General features: G+C 39.3%; 1 protein-coding gene across 2 annotated transcripts in view; it reads right to left on the reverse strand.

Moving 5' to 3' along the window:
- Window positions 1-24,730, reverse strand: part of GABBR2 (gamma-aminobutyric acid type B receptor subunit 2) — a 984,619-nt gene that overhangs the window by 371,768 nt on the left and 588,121 nt on the right. The window lies entirely within an intron of this gene.

A 24,730-nucleotide genomic window follows, 5' to 3' on the forward strand; every position in this document is an offset into this window, starting at 1 on the left:
GATCTAGCCTGGAACTTTTTTTTTTGTATTGTGTTTTTTGTGTTATTTTTTTCCTCCCCCCTGTTTTTTCTAGAGGAAAAATGTTTTATTTGTGTTTTGATTATATATATATATATATATATATATATATATATATATATATATATTTTGGGGGGGCTTATATACAGATACTATCAAATTAAGTATGCAAATATGTGATATAATGGATGAGTCTGATTGGGGTATTGATAATGTTCATTGCTGTGATACTGCTATGCTATTTTCACTAAAAAATAGTAAAAAATGACTGCTGAAATAGCATTAATGTCCTGGAACCAGTAAGGAAGAGAGCTATTTTTTTCTGCTTTAATGCAACATGATCTATCAATTGTCTGCCTGCAGGAAACACATCTCCTCAGGGCACAACCTCAATACTATAGAGTGGGAGGTATCCTATTCAATATCACTCTGTATATTCTACATATGCCTGTATATAGATATCTTCTAGAATTACATTTTTCTGCAGACAGGCATTGATAGATCCAAAGGGTAGATATGTCCTACTGGAGTGTATGCTATTCTCTACGGTATATATTGTAGGTTCAGTGTATATTCCTCCGCCATATAGCTCAGAAGTATTGTGTAAAATTAGCATGTTTCTGGCAAACCATCATGGTATACCATTGAATGAGTTCAATAATGTTTGTAATCCGATTTTGGGTCGGTATCCAGTTAGTCCATGGGTAGAAACTCCCTTTGACAGACATTTACAGGAATTGGGTTTACTCGACATTTGGAGGGTATTTAACCTTACGATCCATGCCTATTCATGTTGTTCCTCAACTTATGGATCCCTATCCAGGATTGATTTAGTCCTGGGTATGGACGTAACTCTACCATTTGTTTCTGGTATGCAGTACTTAACTAGAAATATTTCAGATCACTCACCAATTTTACTGTCTCTAAAAAAAATGCAACCACGTATTCAATTTAATTGGCGTGTGAATGCCTCATGGCTGCAGGTGCCACAAGCTGATTCTTTTCGTCAGTCTTTGGTTGACTTTTTCCTTTATAATGCTAAATCTGTTATCCATCCAGTAGTATGGGACACTATGAAGGCTTTTTAGGAGGGTTACAAATACAAGCTATTAGTAGGTTTAAAAATCTTGTGTGGAGTGGGAGACTTGACTAGCAGGAGAGGTACAACAAAAATAATTTCAATATATTCAGAATCCTACTCCAATAAACCATTCTATTTGGAAAGATATACAACTACTATACAAAGGGACAGTTATGGAAAAAGCCAAACAAGCTCAATTCTTTGCGAAGTGTAGGTGTTATGAGGAAGGATAAATTCATGGGAAAATGCTGGCAGTAACAACTAAATCTCAGACTCATTCTAATTATATTCCTTATGTATGTCAACAAGAGAAATCTCTCATAATCAGGAGGATATTATATCCTCTTTTTGTACCTTTTATGGTAATTTATATGAGAGTAAGACCTCCTAGAAAATGGATCTTAGAGATTCCTTACCCCCCCTACAAAAAATCTTTGTATTACATTTCTTAACAGACAAACAAAACACAACAAGACATCATACACATTGAACCAAAAATATAATAATACAATTTCAAAATCCCAAAATCCAGTATATCAATTATTAATCCAAAAGGAGAGAAAAAGAGAAAAAAAAGAGCAAAAGATTTTTAAAGTAAACTTTAGTTCCTTATTTCCCCAATGACCCCAAACTTTTCTCATATGGGAGCACACCTATTATAAACAATGGCCCCACATGGGCATTCAATGCTGTATACGGTTTGTCCAGCCCCTTTGCCCACACTTTATCATACTTACTAGGGCAGCCCATATTCATGTAAGTATCTCTATACAATGGAAGATTATTATTCACCAATTGTTTCCAATATGAGAGAGTAGGCGAGGTTTCTACCAATGCAGCGCAGTAGCTTTTCTTGCGTAAAATAATGTTTTATTAGCAAACACTTGCCTGGACACTGTGGGAAGAATAGTCTCTACCAGGCTCAGTAGACAGAAAGACATTGAAACCGTTAAGGGAACAGAAGTGGTAGAGTTCAATAAATCCACCACTTCCATCCAAAAGATAGCTATATATGGAGAAGTCCAGAAAATATGTGTAAAATTCTCCTGATTCGCGCCACATCGCCAACACTCCGAAGAACACAGGATTTATCTTTTTAAGTCTATGTGGCGTAATATGTGTACCAATTTATATTGAATCATACGATCTCTTAAGGAAATCAAAGATCGCAGAGGGAAATCCCGCACACCCCTCCAATCCTCCATATCTAAATCTTGTACCCACCTAGCTCTGAGAGCCTCTAATGGCAGGATAGAAATTAATAGAAGATAAGAATACAATCTCAAGGTGGGCTTATCCAGACACTCAGACCTAAGCACTAGTTCTAAAGTCGATTGGCTAATCGTTAAACTATCCTGTGGAAACTCTGCATGAAAGGTATGAATAAATAGGAGCTTGGAACATTAAAAGTCGAAGTTAGTGTAGAAAAGGTATATAGTTTCGGATCAGTAATCGCGTGAGAAAGTAGTTTAATATTATACCTGGTCCATGCAATAGGCTCCGTTGCTTTAAAAAATTAAGGAAGAGTAGGATTAAAACCATAAAGGAGGATAATGCTCACATCTAAGACCAGCTTCCCAAGCTCAAATAGTGATAAGCATTGAAGGGGTCAGCTGATATGGTGCCCTACAGCCCCTAAATAAAAGAGCCTTCAGGGCATCCACAGAGCCTACTACTGCCGCTTCCAATCTAGTAGAGGAGTTATATATATATCAGCATTCAGCCACCATGCGGCCGTAACCAACTGAGTGGCTATAAAGTATCTATGTAGTTTCAGGAAGGCTAGTCCTCCCTGCTCACAAGGACACATCAGAGTAGTTAATTTGTACCGAGGATTCTTCGATACCCAGAAAAAAAGATGAGATCAGTTTGTTTAACCACTTTCCTACCAGGCACTTACACCCCCTTCTTGCCCAAGCCATTTTTCAGCTTTCAGAGCTTTTGCACGTTGAATGACAATTGAGGGGTTGTGCTACACTGTACCCAAACAAATTTTATATCATTTTATTCACACAAACAGAGCTTTTCTGGTGGTATTTAATCACTGCTGGGTTTTTTATTTTTTACGAAAAGAGAAAGACCAAAAATTTTGAAAAAAAAAATATTTTTTACTTTTTTCTGTCAGCAAATTTTGTAACTAAGTCATTTTTCACCTTCACTGATGTGTGCTAGTGAGGCGGCACTGATGGGCACTGATAGGCTGAATTGGTGGGCACTGATGAGGTGGCACTTATGGGCACTGATGAGGTGGCACATATGGGCACTGATCAGGTGGCACTGATGAGTAGGTACTAATATGCCACACTTATGGGCACTGATAGGTGGCACTGATATGTGGCACTGATGAGCATTGATAGGCGGCACTAATGGGCACTGCTGGGTGGCGCTGATGGGCACTAATAGGCAGCACTGGTGGGCACTGATAGGCGGCACGGATAGGCGGTACTGATGGGCACTGATGGGTGGCACTGATGGGCGGCACTGATGGGCATTACTGATGAGCAGCACTGATAGGGAGCACTGATTGAAAGCACTGACTGGCATCGCTAACAGGCACTGATTGAAAGCACTTGTGGGCAGTGGTGGGTACTGATTGCTGGCATTGGTGGGCAATGGTGGGAACTGATTTGTGACACTATTTTGCAATATTGTAACCAGGGCACTGATGATCAGTGCCCTGATTACATTCCTACATGTCCCCCTGCGTGGAGATGCCACTGATCGGCTCTCCTCGCCACACACTCTGTCAGTGTGAGGTGAGGAGTGCTGATTACCGGTACTTCTTTTTTGACATGTGACTGACTGTGATTGGACACAGCCAATCACATGGTTAAAGAACTGTGTCCTAGCAACATGGCGTGGCCATGATCACCATGCTGCGTGCCCCAGAACGAGAGCCACACTGCTCCGCCGTCATTCGATGGTAGGCGGGCGGCAAGCAGTTAATTTTGTAAAAAAGGACATAGGAAGCCACTAAGAAGAGTGTCTAAAAAAGTACATAAATTTGGGTATGATTTTCATTTATAGAAGATTAATACATCCTAATACAGATAATGGTAGAGACTTCCATACTTGGAATTTCGACCCTATATCTCCCAGAATCAGCGTCAAACTCAAAGGAATAAATTCAGAAGCTTGGCGGGAAATTACAACTCCTAAGTATTTGAAATTCTAGTGATGATAAAAAAAGATTTAATTCTTCACTAACATTAGAGGAATTAACTAAAGCAAGCTTCAGAATCTCCTAATGGGAAGTCCTCAGGCACCGACAGTTTACCGCCGGAAATATATAACATATATTGAGATATATTAACCTCCCTAGCGGTAATCCCGAGTCTGGCTCGGGTTGGGAATTTACTAGCAGGAGCGGTAACCCCGAGCCAGACTCGGGATTGCACCGCTGGATGCAGGGGAGGACACAGGGAGAGTTACTTACCTTGTCCCCTGGATCCAGCGCTGTCCTCCGCTCGATTCACAGTGCCGAATTCCGCCGAGCTCCGTTCCCTGCGACGTTACGGCGCACGGGAGCGAAGAATGGCGGCAAACTCAAAAAGTAAAAAGACACAAAACACACACAGCACTGTAATCTTACAGATTACAGTACTGTATTAAAAATTACACACCCCCTTTGTCCCTAGTGGTCTGTGCAGTGCCCTGCATGCACTTTTATATTATAAATACTGTTTTTTCTGCCTGGAATTTGGAGATTGTCCATAGTAACCAAAACGTGTCCCTTTTTCCGTGTTTTAGGATTTGATTACATTATTGAATAATTTTTAATATTCTTTATTATATTAAAAACTTTATCATACCCGGGATGTCTGCTAGACTCTGGTTTGAAGAGATTTAAGAGCGTTATTCCTCCAAGTGGTTGGAGAATTTCTATCTATTTTCTACGAAATGTTTATACCTCTGCATATATGCTTGTAGTCCTGCACTTCTGCACTGCTGTTTCCTCCGTTTTGCTTTCTAAAACTCAAGTTTGGGTCGCATGCGATGCATTTTATATAGGCGCTTCACATTTTTACGATCAGACAGCGCTGAGGAGTTTTAAGCTTGTGGAGATATCCCACAGCTAATCACTTCTTGCCTCTCTCCACCTAAAGAGTAGGCTACTCCTGGAAATTTTGGGTGAGAGTGTCACGGAGGTGTATGGAAGCCCTAGTGGAAAAATCCTGGTATTTATCCAAAGCTAATTATGTCTAGGAAAAGGTCTCCTGAAGAGCAACCTCCTTTGGAGGGGTCTCAAACCACCCGCTCGGCTAAGGATAAAGCCAATCATATGGCTTCGACTGCGGCTGCAAAATTAGAACGATACGCACACTCGGGCCTTGCCTCACCCCCTAAGACAAGTAGCCAACAGAATATTCTACAGAACAAAGATTCGAAAAACTCGTCTGGAGACAGAAAGAGCCAAGGTCATTCTGCGATTAACCCTCTCACCCCATTGGTTTCTAAATCTGGAGGTACTAAGGGATCAGGGGGAGGAAAAACTGTAATGGTCAATGCAAACATAGAAGTGGCCGATACGTCAGCCAGTAACAATACACCTACACCTGATACGCTGGAGGAGGAGCCTACATTAAGGGACATACTAAATGCGATCAAAGAATGTAAAGTCTCAATATCTAGCTTTGATAGCCAGCTGAGATCCATTAAAGAGGAACAACTATCTATGAGACAAGAATTAAATAGGACTATTTTAAGGACCTCCGATCTTGAGGAATGTGTAGGTGTGATTGAGGACGAGCTGAGTCCTGTGAAGCAAGAAGTCGCATCTCTTAAAAATATGGTTGATAGCCAAGCAGCTAAATTGGACGAGATGGAAAACAGGAGCCGAAGAAACAATATTAGGGTGTTAGGCCTCCCCGAGCAATGTGAGGGCGCTAATTTAATAGGTTTTCTAGAGGGGTGGTTTCGGAATCTCTTTGGGGCCACCGCTCTTAGTCCCCTATTCGCAATAGAACGTGCACATCGAACTCCAGCTAAGGTACGCCGCATGGGGGACCATCCTAGGCCCATATTGATCAAAGTGCTTAACTACCATGACAAAGTGTCCCTTCTCCGGGAAGCCATGGAGAAGGGTGACATCAGATGTGAGGGGGCTAGGGTCTATTTATATCCTGATTTCTCCCCAGATCTCCAGAAACGTAGAGCTGAATTCATTCCAGTCAAGCACAGTATGATCAAGTATAAGTTAGATTACGCTCTCCTCTATCCAGCTCGACTGAGGGTAATAGCACTAGGTAGGATGCTTTTTTTTAATACACCGAGGGAGGCAACCCAATGGTTATAAGAAAACAAAAAAGAGTTATAGACCTATGTAACTGGGTTGGTTTTCATGATTTAATAACTTTATTGTTTGTAATTTGCTGTGTGGGGGATGAGGGGGATAAAGATAGGGTACGAGATATTAATATTTTTTTGCACATTCACTATATGTATAAAAAATAGGGGGGCTGTACTTTGAGGGATTGAAGATAACAGAATACTTATGGGTGAGTGTAGAGGGGTGCATTTTTGCCCCTCGTTTTGGGTTTGGTTGTTGATTGATGCACTAAGTAGAGATAGTGCATGTAAGAGGTGGATGAGGTGTAGGAAGGTCACGGGTCAACCCCTAGGGGGGAGCCCTGTAGGGCGAGATGGGAGGGTGGGGAGGGGGGTGGTTCTAAGTTTAGGGAAAGGGAGGGTAAGGTGGGAAGGTTGGGAAATAGAGCACTAATATATGTATACACAAGATTAAGGATCTACCTCTTGGGAGGAGGTGAGAGGAGGTACCACAATTGGGGGGACAATAATCAAATTTATGTATTTGGGAATGACAAGACGGTATTTTGTGGGAAGGAGAAGGTCTTTTTTCTTTCCTCCTTCTCTATTTCTTTTTTTTTCTTTTTTTCTGTTTTTTGTCACAACCTGCTCATTACATAGGTTATTAGTACGTGATGCAGCCAAAAAGAATTAAGGTAATGTCATGGAATGTCCGGGGTTTGGGAGATCCGACCAAGAGAGCTGTGGTGCTATCAGCACTAGAGGGCCTAGGGCCCGGATTGCTTTGCTTACAGGAGATACATCTGACCGCTGAGACGGTCCCGCTCCTGCATGGCCAGAAATTCCAAACCCAATTTCATTCGGTGTTTTCTTTATATGCAAGAGGGGTGAGCATTTTGATCGATAGGGAGGTTTTGTTTTCTTGCTTTAACAGTCGTATAGACGCAAAGGGTCGTTACATTTTTTTATATTGCTGTATTGAAAATAACCCATGTGTGATAGCAAATATATATGTTCCACCTCCATTTAAATTGGAGATTTTACACGACCTAATATTATTTACAATAGATAAATCGGATATCCCTGTAATAGCAGTGGGGGATTTTAATGAAGTCTTGAATAAGTCCTTAGATAGATTCCCAACGGTAGTTTCAACAACGGCAGGGAACGAGACGAGATTGTCTCGCTTTCTGCAGGAAGTGGGATTATGCGACTCGTGGCGTACCCGGTACCCGTTAGAGCGACAATATTCCTGTTTTTCAACGTCTTTTCTTACTTTATCTAGATTAGATATGGCCCTGGTGAATAGCCAAGCTTTGGCCTTGGTGGAGGCAGTACAATATGGCCCAAGGGGGATTTCAGACCATTCCCCTTTAACATTGACGCTTATTGTGGGGAATAAGCAATACCCTGGGCAATGGAAAATTGATCCTTCATGGTTAGAGATGCTGGACAATCCAGAGCGTTTAATAATTGAACTGAAATACTTTACTTATATTAATGCGGGTACTGCATCGGCGGGAGCAATTTGGGACTCACTAAAAGCTTTTCTAAGGGGACTCTTTATCCAGCAAATTGCTGGAAATAAAGCTAAGATGAGGAACCAGGAAGAGCAGGCCAGGAAGGCAGTACTAGGGGCAGAACAGCAGTATATTATTAGCCCAACCCCATTTACTCAGAAGGTATGGATAGAAAAGCAGCAAGACTATACGATGACTATCAGGAGAAAGATAGATAATAGATGTATACTTCAGAGACAGGTGAATTTTGGGGAGGGTGAAAAAGTGGGTCGCTTATTGTCTCTATTGGTTAAAACAAACACTGCCCCTTCAACGGTACTAGCGGTCAGGGGGAGATCACTTCTGATCCTATTATGATTAAAAATATATTTCACCATTATTATCGTTCTCTATATAAATCTCAGAGGGGGGGAGAGGGGGGAACGGCGGTTAAATTTTTAGGAAATATAAGTATACCAACATTATCAGTAGAAGATTTTATGGCAATGGAGGCCCCAATAACAATTGATGAACTTCGTAAAACGGTGGCGGAGATGCCCAATCTAAAATCACCAGGACCTGATGGGTTTCCTTTCGAGGTTTATAAGAAATATGGTGAGGTCCTGCTGCCAGAGTTGCTGGAGGCATTGACCCAGGCTTTGGAGGCGGGGACGCTGCCTCCCTCAATGCTGGAAGCTAATATAGTGGTTCTCCCCAAGGAGGGGAAAGACCCTATGGATCCTGCTTCGTATCGTCCGATTTCGCTGCTTTGCACTGACGTAAAGATCCTAGCGAAAATAGTGGCAACGCGTTTAAAAAAGTTTATTCACACGCTCATCCATCCTGACCAGTCGGGATTTACCCCAAACAGGTCTACCAGCATTAATATATGTAGAGCCCAGTTGAATGTCCAGATTCCGGTAGACGATGGAGGCCCCAGGGCAATACTAGCCTTGGACGCAGCCAAGGCTTTTGATTGTCTTGAGTGGGAATATTTGTTTGAAGTACTTACTAGATTTGGGTTTGGTCCAACTTTTATTAAATTGGTAAAAATGCTCTATACTAATCCAAGCGCAAAAATAAAAATTAATAACGAGTATTCTGATGCGTTTCAACTGGAACTAGGAACGAGGCAGGGCTGTCCCCTTTCCCCCTTGCTTTTCGTCCTGGCAATGGAGCCATTGGCCATAGCTATTAGAGCTAATCCAGACATTCAGGGATTCAGGAGAGGTCAGATGGAGGAAAAGATTGCATTATTTGCCGATGATATTTTGCTTTTTTTGGGAGAGGCTCAAGCTTCGCTGAAAGCGGCTATGAAAATGATTAGGGAATTTGGCCAAGTATCTGGATTGACTATCAATTGGGATAAATCGGCACTACTCCCGATAGATATGGGGGCCATCAATGCAATACAAGATACTTTTAACTTGAAGGTGGTAGAGAAATTTAAGTACCTGGGGGTTTGGATGGCAAGGGATGTAAATGGGTATCTGGAAGATAACTTAGCCCCTCTTTTGTTGAAACTTAAAGTGGAGGTCCACCCTAAAATGGACCTCCGCTCATCGGAATCCCCCCCCCTCCGGCGCCACAATCGGCACCTTTCAGGGGGGAGGGGGGTGCAGTTACCTGGATAATCCAGTTAACTGCACCCACTTCCGGGCTAGCTCTCTGCGGAAAGGGGCGTACGTTACGCCCCTTTCCGCAAGCGCCCGCCCCCTTCAGCAAGTGCCCCGCTGCCTGCTGGGAAACACACAGCTCCCAGAGGCAGCGGGGACCGTCCGGATTGCGCCGCGCGGCTCGCGCATGCGCATTAGGGAACCGGGAAATGAAGCCGAAAGGCTCCATTTCCTGATTCCCATACCCAAGATGGCGGCGGCACGAGCGAGCGATCGGCTTCGGGTGCCGACATCGCGGGCGCGCTGGACAGGTAAGTGTCACTATTTAAAAGTCAGCAGCTGCAGTATTTGTAGCTGCTGGCTTTTAAAAAAAAAAAAAAAAACGCGGAGTCCCGGTGGACTCCCGCTTTAAAGACAAGGCAGATATTTGGAGCCGCCTCCCCATATCGATGGCGGGACGCTGTAACTTGGTTAAGATGGTTTGGCTCCCCCAAATTTTATATTTTCTCCATAACTCGCCGGTATGGATTGGCTCGCGGTGGTTTAAGAAAATAGAATCTCTGTTTAGAGATTTTATATGGAAAAAGGGGCCGCCTAGGATTAGTCTACGGACGTTGCAGCTACCGTTGGAGGATGGGGGGATGGCGGTTCCACATCCTAGGCTTTACTATTTGGCGGCACAGATGCAGCATCTAGCAGGAGCAGGGATATCAAGCGAGGGCTCGCCACGCCATAGCCTATTAATGCTAGGATGCCCCCACAATACACTTATTGAGGCCCTTGAGGCAAACTCGTTCGGTATAAGTTGCCCAACAATCAACCAGACTGTTAAACTCTGGAAAACAGTTAAGGCTATACTAGGATACCAGGGGGTATCCGTATTGGCCCCTTTATGGAATAATAGAAACCTGGCCGAAATAGCTAAAGTCGAGAGATGTAGGGAATGGGTGAACCAAGGTATAAACCATCTAATTCAAATATTCCAGGGTTCAGAAATTAAATCATTCAATAGCTTAAAATGGAGTTCTCATTGTCGAACCGTGCCTTTTATAAATATCTCCAGGTTAGGCATGCAGTCCAGTCACAATTTGGACCTCAAAGGGTTCAATGGATTCAGATGCCTGTGTTGTCACAGATCATGTCCCAGGACACGCTCAAGGGACTGATTTGTTATATGTATGCTAGATTAGGGGATAAAACGTTTGATCATGAAGCCTTGCTTAAAAGTAGGAAAAAATGGGAGAACGATGTAGGCCCTCTGTCTAATTCCGATTGGGATCGGATAATTGACTATGGCACCAGAGTCTCGATCTCCCCTTCCCAGAAAGCTTCCCACCTTTTTTTTTTCTATCGGGTGTATCATACCCCTAAGAGAATGTTCAAACTAGGATGGAGAAACAACGACCACTTCCCTAGATGTGGCATGACTGGTGATTTTATCCATATGTTCTCTCGAGAACTTATCTCTATTTATTATCAAAACAATAAATATAAACAGCCAATAGAATAAAATAAAAAAAAGGAAAAAATTTTTTTTTTACAAACACAAAGAAATTTTGTTCCTCCTTATACATACACATTTATGACCTAATAGATATCCTATCAAGGGTAATATAGTCCACTCAAAATTTCCAAAAAGGAAAAACAAAATACATATTTATATAAATATAAAGTAGAGGATATCAACCATACAGTCAGAAATTACATATGTTCAGGTGCTCTACATGTTTCGCGTCTACTAGATAACGCTTCTTCAGGAGCTGATAAAAGTGTTCTATATTATAAGGAGAAAAAATGGAATAAAAGAAAATAAAAGAAAAGCATATATATGTATACATATAAGATAATAAAAACGCATTAAAACTATATGTATCCGAATAAACATAGCATATTTCACTATACCACCTATCCAAATGCTAAGGTGTTTCATGGGGAAAAAAAAAGGGGGGGGGGGGAGGAGTTTGGACGTGAGGGACATCACTGTGTGGGGGTGGATACAACATTCTTATTTTAAATCTTCTTATATTCATCCATAATTACTTACATTTCTTCAAATATATCCCAGGAATGGGGAACCCAAGCCAGCGAGGCAGGCACAGAGATTGACAAAATTTCAGGCACCCATTTTTCCAAAAAACAAGGAAAAACAAAAGGGGAGGGGTGAAGATTAGATGGTAAATGAAGAAATAGGTTTACAATAGGTGACGATATTTTTATAATATGGACGGGAACGATTAGGAGTCTGACAGACTTCATCGAATCCCTTAATACCAACACATATAATTTAAAGTTCACCTTGAATATGGATCCTCAAAAAATAACGTTTCTAGATCTAACAATTTTTAAAGACAAGAACAACTGCCTGGCCACCAAATTGTATCGCAAAGAAACTGCAGGAAACACTCTACTCCATGCAGCAAGCGCTCACCCTAGCTCACTGGTAAAAAACATTCCCTATGCACAATATGTTAGACTACGTAGAAACTGTACTCATGTTAACGACTTCTACAGAGAGGCGGGTCTCCTCCGTACACGTTTGTTAGCCAGAGGGTATAGTAAATCCCAATTACGAAGGGCGTATAATCGCGCATGCAGGAAACCTAGAAACACCTTATTATATTCAAAGAAACAATGTAATTCTGAAATACAAACTAGCACAAGATTGATAACACGCTTCTCATCTCAACATGAAGAAGTCTGTAGTATTCTCACTAATCATTGGCATATCCTACACCAAGATTCGGTAATCAAGAAATATATAGGTAAAAGACCTCAGCTAACATTCAGACGTACTACCTCACTGAGAGATCATTTAGTATCAAGTTTCTACTCACCTAAAGGACAAGAGACAAAAAACTGTAGTGGCCTATATAAATGTGGAACCTGTGACTTCTGCCCCTGGGTGAAACAGGGTGCAGAAGTCGCACTTCCAAATGGTGAGTTTATCTACCTAAAGTCTAGAGCAGATTGCAAAACACAAGGCGTTATTTATTTAATGACATGCCTATGCGGAGCCTTCTATGTCGGAAAGACTATGAGATGCCTTTGGCAACGCATTAAGGATCATGTATATATATCCTCCAATGGAAAAATGTTAACAACAGTGAGTAGACATGTCAACTTATGCCACGCTTTCGACGCAACCTGTGTCCTTTTTTGTATTCTGGAGATCATACCAAAAGACCCACGTGGAGGAAACTGGGATAAACGCATTCTACAACGTGAAACGATCTGGATCGAGAAACTAAATGCTACTCAAGCCCCTGGCTTAAATGAGACTCAATCATACAAATCGTTCTTGTAGAATGTACCCCTTTTTTTCTCCTTTTTCTTTTTTCTTCCTTCCCCCCCTTTTTTTTTTTTTGTATCTCTCGCTTTTGTAGATAATAACCTGATGTGGAATTCAGCTAATTCTAACATGTGGATGTTTATTTTGCTGTATTTTGAATTGTATTTACATTGCATCAGGATTTTATTAGTAATTATTATTATTGAGTAATGGCTTGTTAACTAAATAGGATTCTTCTTTGTAATAATTAAAATTGATTTGTAATAATTATGGTATGTTTATTGTAACCACTACCTTATCAATGTTCAGGTGTTCCTTTAACCAATAATATGTTTCCTTTCCCCCCTTCCCCGTTTCCCCCCCCCCCTCCCCCTTTTTCCTCTTTTTTTTCACAGTGTGCGACCATGCGAGCGCGACCCCCGATGACCCTATGGGTTTCCCAATTGGGACGTGGGGTATTTGCGCTCAACCATGGGGGCCTGTTGGCCATCTACAGTCCCCCCTAGTATGTCCCCGTCCGATGCATCCAATTAGGGCCTTTCAGCTCCGCAGATCGGGGGGGAACATAGGTTGATGCTTCCCCCCTGATCCGGTACATGTTTTGTGACTGTGGCTGGGCATTGTCTGGTCCGCGATCTAACGCATGCGCCGTATGCGCGGACACCGCACTTCCGGTTGCGGCGTCCTGGCCGGATGTATCGGTAGAGACGCTGGTCGGGTAGATGAAAAAAAAAAAAGTGACGTCACTACCGGAATGGATGCTCATAAAAGGACACACGTGGCTGGTGTCCACAGACAGCGGCTATAACTTTTACAAAACAACTAACACTGTAGGGGTGAACGGGCTGAGGAGTCTGCCTTCTTGGTTCCCCCTTTCCTCGTCCCTCTTTACCCAGCAGGAACTTGGCTTGCCATTTGTCTTTGGAGGGGATCACTATACTTAAAGGTAATTAATCTGCATAATTATATTCTCACTCCGTCCTTTTCACTTTTACTGGAGACATTTCTTAACTTCTTCCCAATTATCACCACAAGTTTCCCCTAGAGCACTGGTAATTTTTTACTCTTTATTTTTAGATTATAAAATAAGTTTTACTAAGCTCTTCCTTTTATCGCCTCTGTTGAGGTCTAAACAATTAATAATTCACTCTACTAACAAGCTCTAATCTGTTTCACTCCTTACACATATTTTACACTTGGATTGTCTCATACTAAATTTTAAAATATCCTTCCCATTATGCTTTTTTCATACAGCTCAGGGGATACCCAGAGTATTTATCACCATTTACCATCTGGCTATCTACAGATTATGAATACCTACTAAAACCGTATGTTTGAAGCTCTAGGGCTCAACATAATTTTGAAGTGATCCCACCAATTGTAAACCTATTTCTTCATTTACCATCTAATCTTCACCCCTCCCCTTTTGTTTTTCCTTGTTTTTTGGAAAAATGGGTGCCTGAAATTTTGTCAATCTCTGTGCCTGCCTCGCTGGCTTGGGTTCCCCATTCCTGGGATATATTTGAAGAAATGTAAGTAATTATGGATGAATATAAAAAGATTTAAAATAAGAATGTTGTATCCACCCCCACACTGTGATGTCCCTCACGTCCAAACTCCTCCCCCCCCCTTTTTTTTTTTCCATGAAACACCTTAGCATTTGGATAGGTGGTATAGTGAAATATGCTATGTTTATTCGGATACATATAGTTTGAATGCGTTTTTATTATCTTATATGTATACATATATATGCTTTTCTTTTCTTTTATTTTATTCCATTTTTTCTCCTTATAATATAGAACACTTTTATCAGCTCCTGAAGAAGCGTTATCTAGTAGACGCGAAACATGTAGAGCACCCGAACATATGTAATTTCTGACTGTATGGTTGATATCCTCTACTTTATATTTATATAAATATGTATTTTGTTTTTCCTTTTTGGAAATTTTGAGTGGACTATATTACCCTTGATAGGATATCTATTAGGTCATAAATGTGTATGTATAAGGAGGAACAAAATTTCTTTGTGTTTGTAAAAAAAAAAATGTATTTCCTTTTTTTATTTTATTCTATTGGCTGTTTATATTTATTGTTTTGATAATAAATAGAGATAAGTTCTCGTGATTATATCGGTTGTGTTTACAACTTCTTTTATGCCTAAAAAGTCCAATTGAACCCACAATTTTTCTTTTGAGGTCTTTTATGTGAAGGTTCTTTCATCCATATTTATTTTTTTCTCCCCAATTCCCCCCATTTCCTATTAATGTCTATATTTACAAAGTGATAAACAGGACGTGGCATTTTGTTTAATTAGTGTATCCACAGACACCACCCTGTGATAGATACACGTTCTTATTCATTTAAATACCAGTGATTAGATGTCTCTTCCAAGCAAGGAAATTAATTGCTCAACAATGGCATTCACATCTAGGCCCATCAGTTGAAACTTGGACGGCAAACATAAAAACGACAATTGCTAATGAAAGAATCTTCTTCACTAGACAGGGCAACAACAAGAAGTTTAGGAGCTTATGGGGGTCTAGTCTGGGGAAGTTGGGTATTCTACTATAGGTGGACGGGCTGCAGCTTTTACACGGAAAATTGATTTTCCCTATGAACGTCCGGTGTTCCTTTTTTTTTTCTTTTCTTTCTTTCTTTATTATTTTTATACTTTTGTTCTTTCCTCCCTGCTGGCCTCTCCAGGAACCTGTTAGTTAACTCGCGAACGTTACTGGTACAGAACTGGAGAGAGGAGTGAGGAGATCATATTGTAATCATGTGTATGTGGGGATCTTGCGGGGATGGAGGGGGGGAGGTGGGGGAGAAACATTTTAATTTAGCTAGGGGATGCCAGGGGAATAGGTATAGTTATGGCATACACTATGAGAAAGTTCATTTACTTTACTTGTTTGTATTTTATTAAATAATATGACATTTTTATGTGATCACAATGAATTTTTTGTGAAAATTTATGTAATTAAATAAGCCACGATGATGTGAAATTATGAACGAGACATTAATGAGCAGCAAGCTGAATTAAGTCTCTGGCAAAAAATTACTGATGTGACAAAAAAAAAAAAAAAAAAGAGCGTTATTCCTAAGAATTACAGGACCACAAAATAAAACGCCAGATTTCCATGCAAAATAATTGTACCGCTTTCAGCACCTAATTCCAGACTGAATCATACCGCCAGGGAGGTTAAGGTGTTAAATCAGGCGCATGATTCCTTTAAACTCCAAGAATCCATGAATGATGCTAGTATTATAGTAATACATAAACCAGATAAAGATCAAACATTACCGGAATCTTATCGACCAATTTCATTGTTGAACTCAGATGTTAAGATCCTTGCAAGGGCCCTTGCTACTAGATTAAACAGCTTTATGGAAAGGCTAATACACCCGGACCGGACAGGTTTAATTCCAGGTAGGTCCACAACAATACATTTGAGGAAATTATTCCTCAATTTACAGATGACACCAGATAATATAGGGAATAGAACTGTATTGTCCCTCAATGCAGGCAAAGTGTTTTACTGCGTCAAGTGGACATATTTGTGGAAAATTCTGGAGATCTATGGCCTGGGAGAAAGATTTGTGAGATGGATTAAATTATTATACTGTGCCCCACAAGCATGTGTACATATTAATGATTCTACATCAAACTTTTTTACTCTAGAAGCACAAGGCAAGGATGCCCGCTATCCCCATTACTGTTCGCATTAGCCATAGAGCCTCTAGCGATAGCAATTAGACAAACTACAACTACTATTAAGGGGTTTAGGAGAGGAGAAAGGGAGGATAAACTCTATATGCTGATGATGCTCTATTGTTCTTGGGAAATAAAGATAAATCATTGATTTCTGTTATGACTCTAGTAGAAACCTTTGGTTCTTTTGTGGGTTTTAGCGTAAATTGGGATAAATCTGTATTAATTCCAGTAGATGAGATATGTTTAACTTTACCTCAGATTGCAAATCAGATTAAAATAGCTACATCTTTTAAATATCTTGGCATATGGGTCTCTCTTAAAAGTGAGGAATATATAAATCATAATTTGATGCCTTTACTTTACTAATGAAAAGCAAAATTTTGACTAAATTAGCTCTATCACTAGTGGGCCAAGCAAATCTTTGTTTTGCACAATTCACCAGTATGGATTCCTCTTAAATGGTTTAAAAAATAGATTCTTTATTTTGTATCCTATTATGGAAGGGTAAAAATCCCAGAATTTAGCTTTCTACATTACAACTTCCTAAAGATAAGGGGGTATTGGACGTGCCAAATGCGAGGATGTATTTCCTAGCCGCCCAACTTCAAAAGATAGCAGGATGGGGTTCCATAGAATGGACGATCCAGTTCAATCACTGTTGCTGAATAAATGCTCCCGTAATCATTTAATAGCCCAGTTGGAATAAGGGTGTTTTGTTAATTTTCCTCAAAGACCCACTCTAATATAGATGAATAAAGTGTGGCAGGAAATGAAGCATTATGCATTACGCTCTTTTATGGGAAAATATAATATATAAGATAATATGTAAACTGAAAGGATTTAGGGCGTGGAGAGAATTAGGGATTCAATATATCTCACAGTTATATTCTGATAATATTCTAAAAACTTTTCAAGAATTACAAATAGAATACTCCTTGCTTCATGATACCTTTTTCCAATATTTGCAAGTAAAACACGCCTTACAGGCTCAGTTCAAAGATAATAATAGGTTAAAGATACAAACTATGCCACTTATAGATCTTATTGTAAAGACACAAGTTAAAAGGGGTCTATATGCAGTAGTCTGACTGAGAAATCTAGGGAGGAGGTTACTTATCCAGCTAGAAGGGGATGGGAAAGGGACTTAGTAGACATATCAGATGAACAATGGCCGAATATTCTGGAACAAGTACAATTGGTATCTGTATCATCCCAGCAATGTCTAACCCAATTGTATATAACTGTATAGAATTCATAGAGTGCATAGGGCCCCAGCTAAACTATACCAATGGGGCAGGCAAGGTACATCAGAATGTTCTTGGTTCCTGAGACCATCTGCTGATCTATTACACATGCTATGAAAATGTCCCAAATTGTTTTGGTACTGGCAAACATTTGTGGACACTATTAACCAGTTTCATCAAACGCAGATACTATTAGATCCTAAAATATGTCTATTGGGCTATTCAGAAAAAGATATATATATATATTTACACACACCAGCAGTTTGAACATCTATTAACTAGATGTTATTTATAGCACAGAAGATAAATCATATAAATAACAATGGATATCTTCAAATAATCTTCACTGTAAAAGTAAAAATTGGTTTATATGAACCTTTTTTCTACCATGAGGGTTATATGTCAGTGGTCATCAACCCTGTCCTCAGGACCCACTAACAGGCCAGGCTTTATGTATTACCTTGGGGAGATGCAGACTAGAATACTGCAATCACTGAGCAGCAAATGATATCAGCTGTGATGTATATCAGGTATTTTACAAACCTGGCCTATTAGTGGGCCCTGAGGACAGGGTTGACAACCACTGCTCTATGTGTATGTATATGATTTCTAGGAATAATGATAGGGGGAAGGATAAAGGAAAAGCAGAGTAAAATAAACGGTATCTATAAATATATTTAGGGAATTGATGATATACAAGTGTATAGTTAATGGGACAATGATTATTTTTTTATATCTGTTTGTTATGTTATTTGTAAGTTGATTATTGAATATTTTTTTTTATATGTAAATCAAAATTGATGTTAATAATACAAATTATAATGATTAAAAAAGTACAAAAGGAATATTTGTATAGCAATAGTATCAATCACTTTTAAGTATACAGTATATATATTAAAAAATTAAGCATACAGTATTTAATCATTTTTAAGCATATATAAAATATCCTATGTATTCTTACACACAAACAACATCTATTCTTTTACACAAGCAACAGAAGTTCATTCATTTGCTGATGCCAAAACAGAATGGAGGAAAAGATGGCAGAAAGTAACACAAGGACAAATACTTTCTAGAGGCTGGGTTCACAGCATTGAAAATTGGATGTGGATTTCCCTGCATCCAATTCGCATGTCAGGAGAGTGTGGGGGGCTCTCAATGGAGTCGGTTCACACTTCTCCAGAGCAGCTCCAAAGCAAATTGCACAGAAATCCTGTGTATTTTCTGGTCCATTTCAGGTACGAATGCAGCCAAAAATTCGGACCAAAATTGGACGATGAATGGGGACGCACCAGACCCCTGCTGTGAACCCAGCCTTAAAAAACAAACAGAGTCTTTGCATAGCAATGGCATAAATTTATTTTTAAGCATGTATATTCATTTAAAAAATAAGCATAGAGTATTTAAAATATATATATTATCCCGTGTATTCTGTATTACACCAGCAACATGTATTTTACACAAGCAGCAGAAGTTAATTTATTTGCTGATGCCAAAACAGAACTGAGAAAAGGATGGCAGAAAGCAACACAAAGCCAAATACCTTCTTTAAAGTACAGAGTATTAGAATAGTAATAGTATAAATAATTTTTAAGTGCATTTAACAATTTAAGTACATATAACATGTTTTAAGCATACATATAATACTCCATGTATTCATTAACACAAGCAAAATGGTATTTCCCAAACTATGCTAAGAATGATCTTTTCTAAACACTAGATTTATTTGTTCTTTGATCAATGCTTTGTTAAATTATGGGGTGTATAGTACAATAACAGTTGTTAAGCATGCCACCCACGTTAGTTGTGACATATTTTTAGCAATGATTTTAAATGAAAGACTCCAAAGTCATGAGTGCACATTAATTTTATTAACTAATATATTGGTGTTTCTTTCACTTTAGAATTTTACAACAGTCAGTTGAACAAAAGTGTTGTTAAATAGTGAAGAGTCCCAGTTGAACAAAAAATCCACTATGCATAAACAGTAATGGCTGAGTGAGGAAGACAGATGTCAGCACTGCTAGCAATCAAGAAGGCTGCATTTTTTTCCTTTTGCAGACTATTCAGAGTATGATTCATTGATCACAACTCTGACAGATTTCTATTAATTTACATATTGAATCTTGTAAAGCAACAGGTCTTAATTTACGTATCGGGCATCTTTGGGTAGCAGAGATGATTGATGGAATTTCAATAAAATTCACTCCCAATTAAACCAAAACAATTCACTGAAAATGTCCCAAAATAACATTTCTCATCCCTAAAGGGGTTAGTGGAATTATGCATTTTTCTCTTACATATTGTATGTAGCCTATTTGCATTTCCTTAGATGTCCTTATGTATGGCAAAAGTAGATTGTGCCTGCATACAATATAAGTAAATGGCCACAATAAATCATACAATGGACATATATGAATCATTTTTTGTTCGTTTTTTTGCCACATATCTGCAGTACCAACAGTTACATTTTTAACAGGCGAGAAACACATTAACCTTTCAGTTTAACCCTGGTATACACTGGAGCATTTTGATATGCGATCTGACATGTGAAATTACATGTCAAATCGGCGGCAATTGCTGTCAATGGCACCGTCCTAATCTGCGGTGCTGCACTGATTTAAAAAAGTAATTTCTGTACTACTTTTTGCGATTTCGGGTTGCTATTTACATTGACATTTGTGCAGAAACCTGCACAGATGTCTGTGAAATCGCAACTGAAATCGGGACTGACATGCAGGAGTGAAATCGTGCGAGTTCAGCTGAACTTGTAGGGCTTCATTCCCGCAGCTCAGTGTGAACCTGGGCTTATTGTCCATTTGCCAAATGTTTTCTGAACTCACCGATTTGTGATTTGAAAAACAAACAAACTGTCCAAAAGACAGGTTTTTGAAGTATTTTTCTTCTAGTATATGGGCACCATTACTCAATTCTACACATCTGTTGACTGTTTATTACATTTAAAGTGGTTGTAAACTCTCCCCAACAACTTTGTCCCATGTAAATTAGCATAAAAAACCCTAATGAACACTGCTTGTAGATATCTCCTTACTTGCATATTATTGTTGTAATTCTTTTTGTTCTTCAGAATTACGTCACTGAGCATGCCCATATCTCCCATGATTTACAGCATACTCTGTGTGCTTGTCTATCTATTATCAGAACTTCCTACGGCACAACACTGGAATCCCACGAGACTGCATAATCGCTTCCTACTACTCCCCATGTGACCATGTGACATCACATGGAGTGGAAAAAAAGGCATCGGACAGCATTACTGCAGTCTTATCAGCTGAAGCTGATAAGACTGACATAGGCAAACATTACATAATCGGCACAAGTAAATACTATGAAATAAAACAAGTCAGGTATGAGCAGGGAAGCAGGGTTGCCATAGAAACATTGGATTGAGGAGGCTTGGTTAACAGTACAGGAAGTGCTCAATGTAAGGGCGGAAATACACTCCACTGTGGACTCAAAAACAATACTTAAGATGGCGCTGCCTTACCCCGGGAAACAAATTTTTTAAAGTTTCTTTAAACAGTAAGTAATATGCGAAGTTTGGGCTGGATTACAGTGTCTATAATTTGATAATTACTTATTGTAATAGACTAAATGAAAAGAAGCATCAGAGTGGGAAAGTTTACTTCCTCTTTAAGGTACCAGCTAACAACTAGATTTATCCATTGCATGTTACTGGTTGGAATATTGCTGCTAACTTAGGAAATCAATTTTCTGGCACAATGGGATTGACTTGCTAATGGCAAATAGGCTGTTTATGGTGCAAGAGGATTTTACCAGAGCTTAGTAAATGAGGTGAAGCTCTACAGACTTCCATCATCTGATCACGCAAAAATGCTGGTTTTTATTTTCTTTGCATGTGTTTGGGTATTTTTTGAAAAGTGAAAGGGCACCACATTTACTAACCACTAAGGCAATTCCTTTGCAAAGTGCAATTGCTCTTGCAAAGTGAACAGTCTTTTTGCCTTTATTAAATCAACCTTGAATGTTCAAATCCATTGATATTGCTCTTTACTGCTCAGCGCTGCAATATTCTCACGATGTTAAAAAAAAAGTGGGCTGCATATCCATTTAAGTTACCTTCATACAACCAGAATACCTTGTATAAATTAAATCTCACTATACTTCTTCACTATAACATGGTAATGTTGCTACCACTGAAAGCAAATAGATTGCAATTTTAATAAATGTATAACAAATGAACACAAAACTACATTTAAACATAATTATAGCACATAACTTTGATTTCATATGCTCCATTTTTACATCACTAAACAGGGTTTGACAATAAGGAAAGCCTGAATTACTAAGCAATTTCAGAAATTCTCAAGTGGTTATTTTTCTCTTTTATAGCTTGGTTTTTATTACAGGTTTTGAAAACATGCAATGGGAATTAGTTCTCCTTATAATTACTTTGACATCTAACAAATTCATAACTGTGCTTTATGGCACAGCTCCCAAATTGAAAATGCATTCATAACATTTTAAGTCATTTGCTACAGGTCTTTTGTAGCACAAAACAGCTGTTAATGTACAGCAGAGCTTGATAAATACAAAGAGCCAAGTACCCAAAGTGCCTGCAAACTTCAATGGTTGTCTTAAGGTCTTAAGGTTTAGAGCCTCCTTCATTTGAGTAGAAACACATGGTGCTTCGAAATTGCCTGTGGACTCCATGATTTAACTATACTTTTAATTTTGCATTTGTTTGTTCACCCTTGATGTAAAAATGATACAGTATAGTCTTATTATACAGTGTAACTGGCCAACCAGTATCACATATTAAGATAATGCAGACAATTAAACTGCACAAGGTTTAATAATTTATGTATTTACAGATCCTGATAAGCAATGGTACCATTTAGAGCCACCTGCCTGTGGCTGGCAAAAAGGTGCATTCATTTGTGTGTCCACAGAAAGCAAGCTGCACTGCTGCAGATTAATATTCACTAAAACTTTATTGATCAAAGTTCATAGCAGTTATCTACCCGAGAACACCTCTCCTATGATGAATTGTTCCCATGATCTGAGCTTACTTGAACTTACTTGAACTTCATGACTTGAATCAGGCTGGGGTTTACATCAGCTTAAATGGATGAGGATTTAGCAAACACTGATATGGGGTAGTGCAACTTCCTTTCTGTGGATTATGTATTTAGAGATTATCATGTCCTAGGCTCACAACTAATTATGTACGTGCTCCACCCTATATGTAAACAAATATTTGTGCAACATACTTATGGTTAAAATACAAACACAGCCAAAACCTCTAGGTTTAACCACTTTGCGCCCATACTACGTCTATTGACGTCATGGGCTTTCGGTGGTTATATCTGAATGATGCCTGAGGCCACAGACATCATTCAGATATTGACGTTTTCAGCCGGCGATTCCCTGCACCATAAGAATGATCATAGCGGCTGTTCCGCAGCTTGATCATTCTTACGGGCGGCGAGAGGGGACACTCCCATCGCCCTCCGGTGCTTGTACCGACTCACCGCTTCCATCGGTGAGTCGGTCACAGGATCCGCCGGCCCCCGCAAGTTACCATAGAGATTTCCGGCAGACCAGATTATCCCCGGAGTCTCTATGATCGTTCGGAGGCCGGGCGCGATGTTATGACGTCACGCCCGGCCTCTGTATTCAAATTAACAGCGCCGATCTGGCTAGGAAGCCAGGATCGTTTTTTTTTTAATTTTATTCTTCCCAGACTTTTTTTTAAGTGTCAAACTAAAAAAATAAAAATAAAATTAACAATAAAAAAAAAAAAGTAAAGCGCCCCTGTCCCCGTGAGCTCGTACACAGAAGCGAACGCATACGTAAGTCCCGTCCACATATGAAAACAGTGTTCAAAGCACACATGTGAGGTATCGCCGCGAATGTTAGAGCGAGAGCAATAATTCTAGCTCTAGACCTCCTCTGTAACCCAAAACATATAACCAGTAAAAAAATTTAAAGTGTCGCCTATGGGGATTTTTAAATACCAAAGTTTGGCGCCATTCCACGAGCGTGTGCAATTTTGAAGCATGACATGTTGGGTATATATTTACTCGGCGTATCCTCCTCTTTCACATTATGCAGAAAAATTGGGCAAACTTTACTTTACTTTTTTTTTTAAGCATGAAATAGTTTTTTTTCTGAAAAAAGTGTTCGAAAAATTGCTGCGCAAATACCGTGCGAGATAAAAAGTTGCAATGACCGCCATTGTATTCTCTAGGGTCTTTGTTAAAAAAAACATATATAATGTTTGGGGGTTCTATGTAATTTTCTAGCAAAAAAATAGGAATTTTACATGTAGGAGAGAAATGTCAGAATTCGCCTGGGCGCGAAGTGGTTAAACATGTGCCCTTTGATCAGTGTCTCCATGATTGGAACAAAGGGTAAAATTCCCCAGTAGGATGCAGATAGCAATAAAACACAATTTTAGAACTTTCCCATTAATCTAAAAATAAAGCTTTTTGGCCACTTAGCACAAATTAATAACTGGCCTGATTTAAAATAAATTGGTCACAGATCTGTTGGCTTATTGTATTAGGATTTTTTTTATACTACAACAGTTTGATTCTAGATTACAATAGCAATCAGTATCAGCATAGCTATCACATGTAGTGTCACTACCTTCAACTGATCTAAAATATGTGCCTTTATAGATACTGGTTAAAGTAAAAAATTGCATTCTCTTATTTCCATGGGCAAAGTACACTGACAGCAAACCTGGTCTGGTTGTGATACGTTGCTTCTGAGAAAATGCTCCTTTCCACGTCCATAAAGATTAAGCATAGAACATAATAAGACCTTTCGAGTCTACACAGTTTGTGGTTATTGTCCAGGGAATAATTATTTCATGCCTTGCCTTATTGCTATAGATTTCCTTCTAACTTCCTGTATTAGAGTCTGAGACTAAAACAAAATGGTCAGAAGGTTCAACTAGTCAGTTAGACCATTCAGACAAAAACTGCTTTTGTTGGGCATATTGTATAGTATA

Source organism: Lithobates pipiens, unplaced genomic scaffold, assembly GCF_037356315.1.
Source record: "Lithobates pipiens isolate NorthernLeopardFrog02 unplaced genomic scaffold, aLitPip1_a1.2 Scaffold_19, whole genome shotgun sequence".
Lineage (NCBI taxonomy): Eukaryota > Metazoa > Chordata > Amphibia > Anura > Ranidae > Lithobates > Lithobates pipiens.